Here is a 17,848-nt window from a genome sequence, read left to right on the forward strand (position 1 = left end):
TCTGATGTTGCCTTAATCCCTTTTCAAGGAATGAAAGGACCCGCATGCTGACCCTGCTGGGTTCCACGTCCTGGAGCTGTGCTGTGTTTGATGAATGGTTGGGACAGACAAGACCCAGGGCAGTGGCAGGGGTGGTGAGACTGGTCTATTTTCACTCCCTGAGGGGTAACCAGCCTGAAGCTATAAAGCTGTGAAATATCTTTTTTTCTTTGCTAGTATAGAGCTGTGCTTGACTCCATCCAGCTGCAGAAACATGCTTTGTTTCAAGTTTACAGACTGCTCCTTGTCAGCCCTGCCGACTTTGTATGGCAGCCAGGGAAACAGAATTACCTGGGAGACCGAGACCCTTGTTTCTTTCCTCTTCTCAGCCCATAAATTATTATTCTCCCTCACCTATTAGCTGGCTGGACTCTTTGCCTAAGCGGTTCCCATTAACCCCCTGTTTGAGCCTCACAATCCTTAATAAATATATATGTTTTCCTGTGCTCTTTCAGGATAGTTGATGATGTCCATTAACAGCAGGGGACCGTGAGGCACAAAAGGCTCAGGACTCGAATCCCAAAGATATTTAAGTGCCTAATGAGGCAGGCAGACACCAGTAGGATTTTTCAGCAGCTACTTCTTGCGAGCAGTGGATTGTGTATTCCTGTCAGTGGCTGCGCACAGCTTTGGACTTTGTTTTACAGTTCCGAGAGGATAAGCTGTTTGTTTCTGTATGGCTTGTTGTGGGCAAAATGGGACTGTGAGTCAGGGCCCTCGGTGTCTTAATTTTCCAACCTCAAGAGCCAGTTGGCTCATTCCGGCCAGGGAGAGCATGCAGCCCAGCAGGTAGGCAGTGGAGGATGAGCCATGGATTTCACCTCTCTCCTGTGCAAGCACTTTGCTTTACTCAATGCCTTGTTCCCACCTCTGGGACATGGCACACCTTGTCCTGCCAGAGGGCTTGAGCTCACGTGAAAATGGGAGTGGGTCACTCTTCTTGGCCAATATTCCTGCCTACAAACTCTAGTAAAGTGCCATCTGTGCATCTTGAAGAGCAGGTAGAGTCCTGCTCCTGCTTCAAGCCTCCAGATATTTACTCTGCTAAGGTTTTTGGTTTATGATGTGGTACACTACTAATACTAATGCAGCAAGTACCCAGACAGCTATCAGGGGAAAGAAGTCCTGTGTGGAGATAGCAGGAGAAAAGGGGCAAATTTGAGTTTTGATCCAACGCCAGAGGAAGCAGAAGGTGAAACGAAGGAGGGAGGCAGCACAGATACACTGGAGACAGCATGGCTAGAGCTTCACTTACAGCCTCAGTTGACCCCTCCTCCTAGGGACAGATCCTGTGGCACAGTCACATCCCCACCCAGACCAGGGCGTGCAGAAATGTAATGGTGTTTCTTTGTCAGTGGAGAGCTGGATATGTAAGAGGGTGGGTTTGCTGTGGAATACTCTTTTGCTGCTTTGCAGAGCCCTTTCCTTCCTTCAAGGAGGCTTTCTAGCCTAGTGGTGAGCTCATCACTGTAAATAAGGAGCTGCTGGTGTCTGTGCCTCAGTTTACCTACCCATACAACTGAAATAGTCCCTCATCCACAAATGGTTTGAGGGTAACTGTTTAACACTGATGAAGTGCTTTGAGCAGCTAGGACTGCAAAAGTGCCAGCTATTATTATTAGTTCCATGTCAACCAGATCAAGGAGCCTCCTGGTACCGTAGCAGCCTCCTGCAGCACCTGCTCCCCACACAGCACAGGCCACGCAAAGCAGATTAGCCTACAGCTGGCCTTTTCAGGACAAGGGCAGCAGTTCCCACTGCCTGTGGTGGGGGACTGAGCATCCAAAGAAAAATTTAAACTAAATACTTGGTTGCAACAGGCTGAGTTTTGCTGCTTGAGTGACCGAGAACCCAATCACTTGTTTAAAAGGGAAATGGGGGTTTACATCAGTGAATCTCGGGCCACGTTCTGAATGTACCAGGAAAATTTCTGTGGTGGTGTTGTTCCACAGTTTGTGGGGTAACAGTGCATTTTTAGTTATTTGCAGCCACTGAGAGACTGAGTTCATGCTGTTCAATTACACAAGTACTCCAAGAGGGTATCTGCTCTTGGATTCACAATTCAGCTTTGATGCATTACTTGACCAGTTTTCCCCAAACACTGGAAGTGATTTCTTACAGATCTGGTATTTCTAGCTATTCTGACATTTTAACTAACATGTGCTTGCTTTTTTTTTTTTTTTTTAATCTCCTCACATACCTATATATTTCCTTTATTTTCTTCACGGAATCCTTCACACACCTGTGGACTGCCATGACTGGCTGTAAATAACAGTTGATGGGAATCTAAGGCTGCAAGAAGTGAATGGGTAACTATTTGGAAAGTGACCCCCTTCAGTCTGTTTGAGACCCCTAGACCAAGTGTATTTTGAATTTGGTACAATTAGCCAACAGTGAAAAGTTATTTAGTTGGAGAGGTGTGGGGGTGTACCTAGATAGATACACATAGAAATGATTGCATCAGAGTCATTCTCAGAGGGACCTGGCTAGAAGTGAGTTGTGATATAGATACAGCATTCAACAGAGAGGAGCCAAACATTGTTTACTAGAGGTAGCAAAAAAAGGTCATTGCATCCTGGAATGGTAACCAGTGTACAACCCAGAAAACATGCTCACAGTTCCAGCTGCTGTGCCAAAAGCTAACATGCTGAGCCATGCGTAGATCTGCCATCACAGGCTCACACTTTTCCAGCACTCTGTAATTCATGATGGTATAAAACTGCTTCACCATTTTACCCACTGCTTCATCTTGCAGACATCTCCATGATCGACTGGTTTAGAAACTCAAACCTGACACTTCTTGAGCTTCTTATGGATGGCTAATGTGCCCAAGAGTATAGCAAGACACCATCTGCAACTGTGCTTGGCCTGGCATGAAATCAGACAGGGAGGCTCTTTTCATCTTCTCGCATCTTTGAGGTCTGATCCCTCAAAATAATGTTTTCATTTTAATTGTCTGTCAGTGGGTAATTGTATTCCTGATAGCTGTAGCACCTCCTGTTCCACATCCTCAAATCATCCTCAGACTTAAACTCTGAGCTATTCTAGAGAGCAAATATCTTCTTTGTGTATTTTATGCAGTGCCCAACACAATGAGGCCCTGGTTTCAAGATGCTACAATAATACTACTAATAAATAATAACTCAACACTGAGATTAACACTGCCACACAGAGACCTTCTGATTTGGTACATTAACTTCTTATTCTTTTCATGCTGTGAATGTAAGCTGTAGCTGGAGATAAAAAGTGCTGTGAAGATTACTGTAAGTACTCTGATCTTCTGAACCCTGAATGAGGGTCGCTGTTGTATAATAAATTGCATTAAAATATAAATGAAAAGAAATCATGTACAATTTTTCCAGCAAGAATTATTCACAAGAAGCTTCATGGAAGAAATGACTGCATTAACTCCAATAAAAGCCATTATTTCCTTCAGATGGCTGCTTGAAGCTTTGCTAATTGTCTGAAGAGCCTATATCAACACCTGATGTTATAGTCAGGCTGCTGAAGACCTCACTTGTCTCAGTGATTTTGCAGAACTGAGAAAGGGTTTGTTTCACTCATTAGAGCAACTAAAGAAATTCCACTTCACAATAAAATTATTTTCTCCTATTCACCAGAGTGCAAAGATGAGCCAGGCCAGATGATCCACAGCAGCACTGCTCTTTCAGTCCCACAGGAATGATCCTTGGGACCTCGGGAGTTAAGAGAAAGATCTTTATTGATTGCTGCAATGGAGGTTCCTGCTAACACCACAAATGCCAGTTGGTTTTAATCCTACCCATAAAAGGCAATTTTTTCTAACAATGAAAAAGAAAATTGCATTTGAAACCCATTTTCTCGTCTCCCTACCATGACATATTTAGGCAAACTGACTATGTTGGTGTGTTTTTGGTGTGTTTTCTCTTTTATTATAAAGGATTACACCTTGGAAGAACAAGATTAGATCCATTTTTCCTTACAGAACATGGTTGGGGAAATTTGCATTAAACCAAAATCAGTAAAGCATGAACCCTGGAGAACCCAAAGTTCCTCTCAGTTCCTTGAGCTGAGCACTGGCAGCCTGTGCTGACATAGGCTTGAATCCAACCTGAAGTTCATCACCAACACCTGAAAGTGCAGAATTTCTTCCAAATTAATGTGTCAGCTGGGCTTTGGAGAGAGAAATCAGAAAAGCTCTGGTGAGCAGTAGTGGCTGGAAGAGGTTGCCAACGTTTTGGTTGCCTATCCTTCATAAGCAGTCACTTCTGTTGACAACATGACAGCAAATACTATCATGGAAATCAAGCAAAAAATATGTTCTGATCTAAATAGATGCAGATCCTAAAGAGGTAAGGGGAAAGGCTTTCCAAGTGCTGATCTTTCTGCAGGCTCTCTGGCCGTTCGGCAGCCACAGTTTGCTGCCTGGAGCATGTCTGAGTTTTACAGCTACCTCCTCTTTGTTGGGGGATGATCTGAGAGGGGCTGTGCTGTGTTTTCCAAATGCACAGATATTCCACTGCAAGTAGGAAATGCTGGTTTCCCACCCTGTCAACATCCGTGACTCTTGAACTGTAAACCAAAAATCTTTTCTGACTAGAGCATGTATTTAATTCTGTTGTGACAGCCCATCTCTGTCGTGTTCATCTGCATACTTAAAATTACACTTAAAATAACTCATATGCTGAATTTTAAGTGATTCAGACACTACTGTGGTTTAAGCTGCTCATGTGTGGACCCTGACAGTAGGAGGAAGGTGTTTGGGGGTCCATCTTGCACAGCTTTTTATGCTGATGAAACCGTTTAATGCCAACATGCTTTTGCTTTTACAAGATATTTTACCTTTAACCACTTCAGTCCTGCAGTCTCAGCTGCCCTGTGTCACTAGAGTTCTTTCAGGATTTGAATGAAACCTCAGCCCTTTGGAGAACTTCAGAGCACAGAGCAGAAGCAAAGCACTTAACAGGTATTAGTCTAAAAGGTCCTTCTGTTTTACGAGCTGTAGTTACACATTTAACAGGTAACTTTCTATTGTAATTTACATTTATGTGTACTGGAAGCTTATGCCTTTGTGTGCTATTTAATTTAAGAGGATTTTCTTCTATTTCTCTTAATTAGGGGCATTGTTCTGCTAAAATTAATTCGACTATCAGTTCGGGTAATTCAGTGGATATTACTAGCTTCCATTTGTTTGGTTCTTCTAATCCAAATTCATTCCAGTCCTCTTAAAATCTTTACTTACTATGCAAATTAGGTATGATACATGTGAGAATGAGTTTGTCTTCCTATGAAATGCAGCTATTTCTCAAATAAAACATACTAACTGCTTCTAATATTTGCATGGAGATAATAATAGGGGTTTTTCCTACCTAAATATAGAACCAGTAAGTACCTGATATTAATTTTCTCTGTCTTGAAAGACAAAGAATCAGCATCTAATAGAAGGTATCTGCCTACTAGTCCCAGCAGATGTGTATATTTATGTGCATACACATATTTAGGTATATGCATGCATCAGTGCCAGGTTTTGGTGACGGCAGTGCTGTGTATGCAAACCCAGGTATCTGAAAGCAAGCCAGAATCTGCCTGGTATCACAATAACAAGTATGTACATTCAGCCAGTGTTTCTGAAAATGCTTCCCAAAATACAATTGCTATTTCCAGCCCTTGGGAGCCGCAGGATCCAGAAATACAACAAGCCTCTTATATAACTCACCTTATTGCTATTGTGAGTCAAGCAGCAAGGGGCAGATTATTTTTTTTCAGGGTGCTATAGGTGTTTTATTTGGTAACATGTTACTTGATAAAGAAACGATTAGGCTAATTGAAGGAAAAGCTAGACAGAAATAGGTTAAAGAGGTCTTAAAGTACAGCTTAAAAGAATTAAATCTGGCGGTCTTTATTTAGCAGAGACAAAAATAAACATCAGGTTAAAAACAAAGGACAATGACAGGAAACAAAGGGTGTAAGTAGCACCGGGCTAGAAAAGCAAAAGATGCACTGATATACCATATCTTTTCTAATATCTAACTCCTAAAAGGAAAAAAAATGTACACACGTGAACATACAGACATATCTATGGATGTGTGATATGTTTACCACTGCATTGTCTTTTCCAATTTATCTGTCACAGGCAACTATAACCAAGAGAAAATTACTGTGCATTAAATGGATATAAATAATTTTTCACTTGACCTATGGGCTTGATTTAAAGATGCAGACTCCCCAGCTCCACTTAGTTTTGCCCCCTTACATAACAGTAGGAAAACAAGCTAATATTATTATCAGGTATGCTCCCAAATTGCACTTTGATATCATCAATCTCATAATACCTTGGTTCCCCCTGGCATGGCAGTTCTACATGTGTATTTATTATTTGCATTACCATAGTGCTGCAAGAGCCTGATATGGATTGGGGTCAACACTGAGAGCTTTACAAAGGATGAAATGAGAGAACTAAGGAATCCAGGCAGGATAGGTAATATAATGAACTGTGACCCTGCATTGTAGACATTACAGGAAGGAGAGGTTTGAAGAAAAATTACCAGCAACTTTTGGGCAGTTTATAGGATCTTTTCAAATAAAAGGCAGCCAAAAGAATCCACAGAAGAACCCATTTAAACGCATTACAAGGCTGTGAAAACTGGCATCGTGCGCTGAATGGAGCTGTAGTTAGATGTCAGGAGGGAATGGAAATGGCAAGTAGACAGGCTACTGAGACCTTCCAAAGTAAAGACATGTAGGTAAGAATCCACATGACAGAGTAGGTTGAGCCAGCACAAAGATGGAAAGAGTGGAGTAACATGGTGAAAATGACAGACTAAGAAAAATGGTCACCCTAACAGCATTCTCAATGAGTAAGACAAGGTTATATTTTTCAAGGCCAAAGGAAAGGATGCTGCAGTAATTGAGATTTGAGAAGATGAGAGTTTAGCTATATGGACAGATTTAGACATAGTCTGACCATAAAGGGCTAGGGAAAGGTCTGAGTCAAAGATGATTACATACAGACAGATAATAGCGTAATAGATAAAGTAGAGAGTACTTGTGGGAGAAGGCTTGACACTATTTTAACTGTACTGAGCTGAAAATGACATTAGCATTGTCAATTAACCAGTTTTTATCCAGATGGTCCAGGGATTGGAGGCTGGAGTATTTGTGTGCCGTCTGGGCTGATTACAACCCAGGCACCATATCCTGCAGTACAACAGAGCGAGGACCAGGCTCAGAAATACAGAGACAGCCTAAACATCCCCGAACCATGCTCACACACCAAATGTTAATAAAGCATGCTCTTGCAGGTTCAAATAGTTACCAGGGGAATCATCAGTTAGGGGACTCAAAGCACATTTCTTTCAATTCACATCATCTTCAGTCATCTGACCACGCAGGTGTGGCACTCACGGGGTGTTTGTGACTGTGTGCAGAGGAAGGTGAAGTCCCACAGAAGAGTCATAAGAAGGTACTAGAGATATAAGCTAAGAGTTTATTTAGGAAAGCACGTCAATCTGCAGTAAAGAGGCATAGCTGGGAAAAAACTGAGTGGAAAATGTTGTTTGGGCTGTGGCTGTAGTACACATTACCTCGGGATAAAATGTGGATTAACTAGAGCAGCGACCCAAGGAGAAAGGCCTGGTTAATGTCTACTGGAAGCCAGAAGGCATGTAAGAAACAGTCCCTTAAAAATGTGCCAGTAGGTGCATTAGAAATGTAGAAGGATAAAAAGGGAGAGGTCAGTCACCGAACAAGGGCGGAGAGTATTTCACTTCACAGATTCAAGTAGAATAATAGTTGTGATCATTAGAGGTTATATGAGCAAGAGGCTGTTTGAGACTTTATCTTTTGAAAGAAATGCAAAGGGCATAAGCCAAGTTGGAAAAGATCTAGGACAAAATTGCCGGAAACAAATTTATGAGAACATTTGTGGAGAGCACTTTTAGTGATCTGAGTCACGAAGTGTCAGAAATGAGTAAGGAAAAAAAATCTTTCAGTTTCCATGATGTCAGAGAAAAGCTTTAAAACATGATTTGAATGAAACCTTGAATGAATGATCAAATTAGAAGGATCCTCTCTGTGTATACACACACATATGCGTAGACCTGTACATATAACTGTGTGTATATATATATATATATATATATATATATACATACACCCATACATGATTTATGATTTACAGTTGAAAATACCACACTAGAATCAAGCAAAGCAAGACTTCAAAAACTACATCAGTGAATTTTCTAGCTGATCTTTGCTGAGAGGATGATGTGGCTGAAGTGTCTGGTACAAAATGCATGGTTCACCTCTAAGCGCCTTTAGCTCAGAGTCAGCTCTTCAGATGATGTAAGTATTTATTCATAGACAAAAAATAACTGCCAAAATTAAACTGAAGAAAGACTTTTTCAGGAAGACATAGAAAAGCAGAGGTGATAGTTGTTGGTATGATACTTGTGAACTGGCAGGAGACATTATCCCTCCCAAAGGAGCCGGTGTCAGCCCTGTGCTGGTGTGATGGGGCACTGCTGAGGCTGAGATGTGTCTTGAACTGAGTATTGAGTTCCTAATTGTTCGGAATCTGAAGGGACTCAAGGTTCCTTTTTGTATTGTGTTATTCCCTTATTTTTTCTTTGATCAGCTCTTCTGTGGTATCCAGTCCTGTGAGCAGGGAGGAATTACCCTTCCACTGACAGGGGAACAACTTAAAGTCGGTCACACCTCTGGAGAAGCTGGACATTGTTCTTCTGTAACTCAAAAATATGTTTTATAACATCAAAAAATGCATGGCAATATCACAAATCCCCTTTTCCTGAGAGCATGGAGCATCAGACAACAGTAGAGGGTCCCCAAATCCCACCGTGCCCTCCAGACATCCACAGCTGCTCCCTGTACTGTGACAGCAGGCCAGTTCATAAAGAATTTTTATTTAATTTTTTTTTTTCAATTTTACGCGAGTGAACCCTCTGCCATCTGCATCATCAGTTCTTTTACTTCTTTTATTATAGTGTTTATTTTTATAGTTCACTCTTTTTATCATAGGGGCGGTCAGGGGGCATCCAGGGGCGTCCTTGATCACTCGACCAGCTCGATCTGCTTCACACTGGCCGCACGTCCCTTTCCTTCCCTCCCTTTTCTCCGGGTGTTTCCCTCAGGAACGTTCTATGGGACACGGACAGGGGCGGGGACATCCCCGACCCCTCAGAGACGCCCGACCCCTCACGGCCTCAGGGGCCGCCCCCGCCCCGCCCCTCGGCCCCGCCCCCGCCCCTCGGCCCCGCCCCGACCTTCCCCCCGCCCCCAGACCTCGGCCCCGCCCCCGTCACCCTCAAATTAACCCCGCCCCTCAACCCCGGCCCCGCCCCTCGCCCGCCGCTCCCGGCAGCCCCCGCGGGGTGGGGCGGGCGCGGGCCCGTCACGTGAGCGCCGCTCTGGGGCCCGCGGCGGTGGCGGCGTCGGGAGAGTCGCTGTGGGACCCGTGAGAGCCCGGTGAGGGTCGGTGAGTGTCGGTGTGGGACCCGTGAGAGCCCGGTGAGGGTCGGTGAGTGTCGGTGTGGGACCCGTGAGAGCCCGGTGAGGGTCGGTGTGGGACCCGTGAGAGCCCGGTGAGGGTCGGTGTGGGACCCGTGAGAGCCCGGTGAGGGTCGGTGAGTGTCGGTGTGGGACCCGTGAGAGCCCGGTGAGGGTCGGTGAGTGTCGGTGTGGGACCCGTGAGAGCCCGGTGAGGGTCGGTGAGTGTCGGTGTGGGACCCGTGAGAGCCCGGTGAGGGTCGGTGAGTGTCGGTGTGGGACCCGTGAGAGCCCGGTGAGGGTCGGTGAGTGTCGGTGTGGGACCCGTGAGAGCCCGGTGAGGAGCCGGTGAGTGTCGGTGTGGGACCTGTGAGAGCTCTGTGAGGGTTGGTGTGGAGCCGGTGAGTGTCGGTGGGACCCATGAGAGCCCAGTGAGGGTTGTGTGGAGCCGGGGAGTGCCGGTGAGAGCCCCGGTCGGTGCCCGTGGGCCCGGCGGCTGGCCGGGCTCGGCTGCCCGGGCTGTTCGGGGCCGCTCAGCTCCGGCCTCTCCTGCCTCACGCCCCGACGTGCAGCATCAGTCCGGGAGCAAGATTTCTGCCTTTCCTGCTAAAAGAAGTCCTCCCCAGCGACGTGAAAATACCCCGAGTGCTCTTGGTTCTCTTTCAGACCTTCAAGCCTCTGTAGCGTTCATTTCTGACTGGTTTAAATTTCGTTCGAGGCATGTGACTTCTTTCGGTGTTCACGGCTGAAAAGCTGAAACCTTCCGTCGCAGAGCAAACTTTTTAGTTGATTTAAAGCAAGAAATTACTCTTGAACACGACAGGCTGTTTCTGCTTGCTGGGTTTTGTGCTGTGGCAGTCAAAAAGCATGTTTTCTGTTTTGTGTAGTTGGTGAGTTCTGGTTTGTTTGGTTTAGTTTATCTGTATTTTTTCAGATGTACGTTTATTAAGAGCATAAATAAGGACATTGCACAGAAACCTCCATTTTTATTGGTACTATAGAAAGCAGTAAATTCAGTATTAAATATGTGTAGATGTTAAATGTTTTGAAGTTACCCTATATATTGACTTGTCACAATAGACATTAAGCAAAACTGTGCATATTTAAAGAATACCTTGGCTCTATGGCACAGCACCTGTTCTGGGCAGTGTTGTGCTCACTGCTTGCTAGTGGGCATACATTTGTTTATCATTAGCCAGATTTGAAGGACAAGGTATGTTACGGTACAGGAATAGTGTGACAGAAAGCCAGAAACTCCTTCCTGCTGTAGTTTTCTTTTTAACGTTAATTTGTGGTTTAGGTGGTTAAAAAAAGTTAGGCTGTAGAGTTATTAACAAAGCTGGTAATGAACCTTAACACAGGAACTTCTGGCACTGCATGTGACTTCATTGTGTGGCAGATGTCACAGGAGATGTTACAGAGCTGTTTTCAATAAAACGCAGAATTTTCCCTTTTTGCACTTTTATTTATCGTTCTGTGATTGGTCAGAAGGAAACTTGAAAAAGATGCACTTGCTGAAGAGAGAGACTTATAGCATCATTGAGGCTGAGCAAACTCAGGTGCTAATGTATTCCTGTAGGTAGAGTTACAGTGTTAACTAACAGTACTTAATTTAAAGTGCGAGACTGATTTAATGAGATGTAACTGTAAATCTCTCAAACTGTAAATGTTGTGTGTGTTCTTTTAAAGGAGACAACATACTAGTTTCTCTAAGACCTTGAACTGGTTAGAAATAAGCTTTGTTTCGTGGTCTCTTCCTTCTGCCTTGACCAAGTTACATAGCAACTTTCATATGAGAATCATTCCTGAATGTATTTGGGAAAAGAAACAAATAGCAGTGTTCTTTGGGAAGGCTTGAGAGAGGAAATGCTTGACTGTGTGCAGCAAGATGTCCAAATATGTATGGGGAACATAAGCATGGTTAAAGGTCTGCATAAGACTGATTTTAAAACATTTCAAAACCAGATCTTATAGGTTTAGAAGAAAATGTTCTCAATTCCAATTACTTGATGCCAAGCCTCCTGACACAAGGTAAAACATAAAAAGAACTAGTACTGTTTGTTTCCTTTCTCCAGAATGTTTTAATAGAACTGTTCTGGGGTTTTGCTTCCTTTCTGAAGTTTTATAAAAGTAGTATCAATTGAAATTTTCTGGCAGTGTTAACAATGTTTTCCTACCTGTTCCCTTCCTGTCAGGGGCCAGCTACAGCACGAAAGTCAAAAGTTGTTGGAAAGTTGAAGGAATGACCACACTGTTTTCCTCCCATCTCACTGAAGCAGGTGTATCTATATTTTATACAACTGAAATGACTTATTAAATCTGGAGGCTTCTGAGCAAAAGAACAAAAAGGTAAGTGTCTTTAAGTAGACTGCATTACACCTTTGTATAAGATGAGGTGTGTGTTTTTCAACAAAATCTAATTAATGTGCAACATCTTGGCTGTGTTGTTGCATGTAGTGAGTGGAAAGGCTGTGTGCCAGAAACTGGGATGAGACTGGACCCCTCAATGTGTAACATACACAGGCAGGTGTGGGAAGTATCAAACTCTCTCTGCCTGTTGGTTGAAAGAGAGCACACCCAGAAGTGTGGTGCTGCCCCATGAATGACTTCATCAGGGTAGTCCCAGTCTCCCCTTTCTTAGGCATGGAAGCAAACAGTGGTTTGTGGGTGACTTCATCATAGTCTATAGGGTCACAGTCTATTTAGTCTACTCTTTTAAGCACAGACCAGCTCAGAATGGTACTTTCTCTGTGGCATTATGTGTATTCATGTAGTGGAAGAAGGAACTAAACAGCAGATGACAGAGGATGAGTCTGATGCATTGGTTGTATATGTTCTCAAAGGAAAGTTGGAGAAGGGTCTGAGAAGGGGATGCAATTTGAACTGTTAGTGTCATTTTAGTACTGTTAGTATCTGTGTAACAGATACAATTTCCATTTCTCTTGCGGAATCATCAGTTAAATCTTTAGCAGTAGAACTACAGTGGCCTAAGGGGATATCTTTCAAGAAGAATGAGCAGAGAACAACTGAAAGCTTTCTTAATAGAAAACTTGGAAGCTGTGTTTGCTATCCCATAGGCTTTCCTGTCAACTGCATCAGCTTCTGACAATGTGGGAGGTATGCATTCCCTGCAGGGGATGCAGAGCAGTGAAAATAGACTGGGTGGGTTTAGAAAGCCACAGATCAGCCTTCAGGCAGAGGTTTCCTACAGATGTAATGTTGATTCTAAAGGTAATCTGACAAATGGTTCCTTAAAAAACCCACTTATTTCTGTCATGGCACCTAATCTAGGTAGGTTTAACTGTAAGAGAGAAAACCACTGCTTTCTTTGATCCACTCACAAGACTGAACTTTCATTTAAGAACTCAACTACCAGATTGAATATTAAGAAGCAGTCTGGGAAAAAAGAATCGTGGCAAGAGAAAGGTAATACACATAAAACAAATACAAGATTAGCAATAGGTGAGTACAAGTGGACAGAAATAATTGTTACTGTAAATTGCAAGAAACAGACCTCCAAAAATTGCTGGAAAACAGGCCTTAGCAAATAATTATATGTATTACCACTGAAACAGGTGCTGCTTTTCTTTGTAATGGTGATATAAAGCGTGAAAATTATCTAACGGATCAGAGTCCATCAGCAGATAAGTTATTTAGTGTCCATGATGCCATGTGTCTTACTGTATCATCTGTCTTTGTGAGAGGACTTCTAACTCTCTTACAAGAAAGCTTGCCAGGATAAAAGCTAGGGATATCACCCTAAGCTATGTTTTCAAGATAATTTGAAAGGAGGAAGCAGTTGGGTTGATAATTAGAAAAAAGTAACATTACAAACCTTTATGGTAGGTCTTGTTGGAAGTTGAGATTTACTTTGAAAATAGGGTGGGAGTTAAATTCCATGAGAAATTAAGAGAGTAAAACAAAAACCTTCAAATGGAGGCAGGAGAAATATCAATCAAGGCAGAGCTGAGGACTTTTTTTACTCCCTCCAGCTATTATTTATTCAATACCTGGCTCCAACGTACAAGCTACAAGAATTTTTCTTAAGGAAGGTGTACACAGAAGTGCATAGGGATCTGGTGGTACTGAGATTTTTTTTTTTTTGGCCAAACTTTCTGTCAAGCTGTTGCTGCTTGGTGCCATTTGTAGAATTCCATTGTCAGGATACTGCTTTTTGTTAGTGTGAGGGCTTCCTGCTAATATCTTCAGAACTCCCTGGTATAGTGAGCCTGTGAAATACGAGTGGGCAGGCAACTGGTGCACTTCTAATTTGTTTGGTGAATTAGTCACTTGGCTGTTGTGAATTGTTGTTTGTTTGCATTTGTTCATGTTGAATCCTTTGGGGACAATGACTTGCCCTGTCAAATGCAGGGCACATTAGGGAACAAGAGAATGCTTTTTCTGGGAGATGGAGCGTTTCTGGCTCTTCACAAACAAATTCAGCAGTCCCTGTTGAGTTGTACAGCTGCTCTTCACAGTCTAGTAGAGAGTTGGCTACATGAGGGATTCTGGAGTGCATCTTTCTTAGGGACAGGAAGCCTGGTGTACTTCTGCTGCCTTATTTTTGTTTCTGAGTATATTTCTTCTGTGCTAAAATATAACTGGTTAAATGAGCTCGAAAGAGATGTATTTATGTCTATGGACTTGGTTAGTTGGTTGTGGCACTTTGGTCTCTCTGTGTTTTATTTTGGTTGATTGGTGCTGTTTGGTTAGGGACAGCTGATGTCTGGAAAACTGCCTTCGTTGCTGTAGTTTTTTATTGAGACTTGGTTTTGTATCCCTGTACTCATGCACAGTATTACTAGTGTAATACTATTTTTCTTCTATTTGAAATAATTGCTTATTTGGTCTAGCTGTGAAAATAACTTCATTTCTGTCTAGATTGGCAGATGCCTTGGAGATCTTCATTGATTAACCCCATGCACTGATCGCTTTTGGGTGTCATATAATTGTCCAGTTGTAATTTTTGGAAGTGCTTCATTTATTTTCTGAATTACTGTGACAGCAAATGAAAGGACATAGTAAGTTTTGTAACTATTTAGGAGAGGCCTGGGAGATGCACAGACTTTATTCATTCTTGCACAAACCATTACCTGGAGCAGGATTGTGAGAACTTTGTGTGCTGTGGTTATGAATCTGTGACAGAAATCTAAATGATTCTAGAAGATGTTCTGTTGAACTTTTTGTTGTTTGTTTTTTTGCATAAATCTGACTCTTATAAAAGCAAATAATTCTCGTGCTTATCTCATGCCTGTATATTTTATAAATATATAAACACACAAAAATTTCAACTATAATAATGTGAATCACGAATGTTTCTTCTTCATATTTACCTCTCAGTATATTCTGTAAATGTCTTCGGTGCATGGTATTTTGCAATTTACTTTCCTCAGTCTTTCCACATTAACATACTGAACATTACAGACTATACAATGTGAAAAACTTCCATTTTTCATTGAGCGTTGTCAAAATTGCTGTTGCTCCAAATGATTGATATAGGTACGAATTTGAAAGTGATTTTTTTTGAAGTTTTAATCCAGTGATGGAAGGTAAAATATTAAATGTCTGGAAAGGGGTGCTCACAATTTACTTGATGCAGTTTACTTGAGTGCAGATGTTTGTGGTAGTAATCCTTTGGCAGATGCAGATTATGTTGTTCGGTTGCAAACTACTTTATACATGTAAAGATTTTAGGTTGATAGAAACATGGCTCAGGCAATAGTTAAAATTTTTTTCCTGTGACTCTGGTGTGAAGATGAAGCCTTAAAAGGCTGAGCAAAATGTCAAATGAGCTTTAATTTATTCTTAGGTCATAAACAATGAGAACTGGTTTCACCAGATTGTTGTCAATCGTAACATGTCGTAATAAGAGTCTTGGTGGTCTTTCCAGGTTGCACTGCACACATTCTCTAACCTGTTGGCAGTGAAGAACCTTAAAGGAGCTGGTTGTTTCAAATGTCTCAACCTTCAAAAGCTTGTTTGTGTGTTTTAAAGCTTATTTAGGTTTTTTGTGTGAACGTATGCTTGTGTCTGTTGGCATTTATTCACAAAAAGCAAGTAGGATCCTTGAATTGACTTCTTAAAATCTGGCCCTCAGTGCCTACCCTTTCAAACATTGTGCCTCCATTCCCATGAATCCTAGGAAGCACAAGTATAAATATCATCTTTAATGAACACAGAGATCCCAAACAGTTTAATTGTTATTGTAAGATCATTGGAGCCCACGTTTCTCGATAGTGTTACTATATTAAGTTCTGGTAATTTTAACAAAGCTCTGTTTATTAGTTCAAGTTAAATCCAGTAAAATTGCTTTGTCTCCTTGCTATTCTAGATTCAGGGAAGAATGTTCAACTGTTTGTAACTGCAGAATCTCATAAACAAAGTTGTCTGATTTGTTTTAAATTTGCAGAGTAATTGTACTTCTGTTCAGCTGCTGACAAGCGTGAGCTTTATATGGTTTTCAATTTCTGTGCGAGTGTAGAAGTACATATGGGTGATATTGGGGAATAAAACGTGTTTGCAGTGGAAAACTACTTGCAAGATTTTTTTCCTTGTGTGGAAGGACTGCTGCTGCTCTGTGATAATGAGAAAGTTGTAGCTATTTTAAGGCTATGGTGGACTATGTTTTTTAAGTTGTTCATGGCAATATTACTTTGAGAGGCTGCCAGAAGCTGCTTCTACAATTTGACAGAAAAAGAAATAATATTATAAAGGGAAATATTTCATGTTCATTTTACATCTTTCTGAAAACTTATTTTCTCTTGACATAGAGGAGTCCACTTCCTTAAGGGTTTGTCCTTGTTTGATGGGTACTTTTGATGAGAACTTAGTCTTGTCTGTTGTCTGAAGGTCACACAAGCATAATGTAATCCAGGTTGAAAGGGACTTCAGGAGGCCTTGTTCAAGCCCTTGCTCAAAGGAGGATCAGACCCAGTTGGTCAAAGCTCTATTCAGCTGTGTCTTAGAAACCTCAGAGGACGGAGACTGCAACCTCCTTGCACCCTGTTTTCTCTGCCTGACTTTTACCTTATGGTGCAAAAGGAGGAGTTAGTGTTACTTGACCATAGTTTACTTCTGGAAATGTGGGTGGTTATAAATCTGCTTATTAGTATTTGGGGGTTTTAGGTGTGATTGGATTTCAAAGTAAAATTTTTGCAGCATTAGAAGAATCCTTCCACTTATATACTGATGAAATAACCTGCATTAATTTTAGTGAAAATGTTTGGATTTAAAAAATACCCTGACAGATAATACCTTATCTTCATTACATATTTATTCAACTTGATTAGCTCTGAATAACTCTAATTTGCATCATTAAAGTGTTGAAAATGAAACAGAGTAGTTGGTTGTAGTTCTATAATGAAGTGTTCTATAGAAATTGAAGTCAGATAGCAAATTCATTCTCACTGTAAAGTATGTTGAAAGAAATGAGTCTCATGAAGAGTTGGGGCAATTTTACTCAAAGGAAACTTGCATACACAGAAACACAAATTGCTGCAAGAGCTACAGACACCTTGTTTACTTGAAGTGGCCTGGTGGGATGGCAGCATGGAGGGGAGCTCTGACCTCTGTGATGTCAGGTTCCTCAAAGAGAAATTTTTCTGAGAACCTGAAAGGGTCTGTGCCTGTTTCTTTCAACTTTTCTACATCTCAGTGTAAGTTGTAGTCAGTGTTCTGGGTTATTTCCGAATCTCAACTCACCTCATTTAATTCTACAGTTCAGCCAAAGCTCAGTGAGTGTGCAGTAGGGGGAGGAAATAATACAGAAAGCAAAGGAGGAAACGGAAAGGCTTTTGAAACACTTGGTGCTGTTCCCTGTGTGAGCAGCAGGAGTAACTCGCGATTGGAAGGGATAAGGAACGTCCAGACGAGCTTTTGTTCTGCAGAGCTTCGGCAGTGCTTTGGCTCCAAGGTGAGTGTCCAGGAGCCTGGGTGGGCTTGTGTGACCTCTGCTGAGGTCCTTCCCGTGGCTTCGCTGGGGGAGTAGCTGTAGTTGCAAACTGAACAGCCAGCTCGGGTGTGCCAGTACCTGCTGCAGTCAGAATTTCCATTTTGCTGTGCAGATCTATTCAGGGTTGTCACACCTTCTAAAAGTCACTTTTCTAGGGCTTGTTTGTGCACTCTTGTCTCTCGTGGTTAGTGCAACCTTAATTTAAATTTATGTGAGCTCCAGTTAAAACCGCTTAGTCTCTGCTGACATAGAAAAACTGCTGTGCTGCTGTGCCTCTGTCTGTCTCACCTGGCACTTCTCACTTAAAATACAAATAAAAACCACTTCATGTGGAAAAATTTTTAAAACAGGATTCTAGGTAAGTATATGCCTTTT

General features: G+C 42.1%; 1 protein-coding gene across 16 annotated transcripts in view; it reads left to right on the top strand.

Moving 5' to 3' along the window:
* The first annotated feature begins 9,392 nt into the window (after positions 1–9,392).
* Positions 9,393–17,848, top strand: part of MTM1 (myotubularin 1) — a 39,469-nt gene continuing 31,013 nt past the window's right edge. For 3 of the 16 annotated variants that reach the window (XM_051787196.1, XM_051787321.1, XM_051787332.1), the window contains exons 1-2: positions 9,828–9,870; positions 11,718–11,871. The gene's annotated coding sequence lies outside the window, so the exon portion shown is untranslated. The other 13 variants (XM_051787311.1, XM_051787235.1, XM_051787230.1 and 10 more) reach the window with 13 other exon arrangements.

The sequence above is a fragment of the Manacus candei genome, unplaced genomic scaffold (assembly GCF_025592945.1).
Source record: "Manacus candei isolate 608988 ecotype Guabito, Panama unplaced genomic scaffold, ASM2559294v1 h1tg000003l, whole genome shotgun sequence".
Taxonomy (NCBI): Eukaryota; Metazoa; Chordata; class Aves; order Passeriformes; family Pipridae; genus Manacus; species Manacus candei.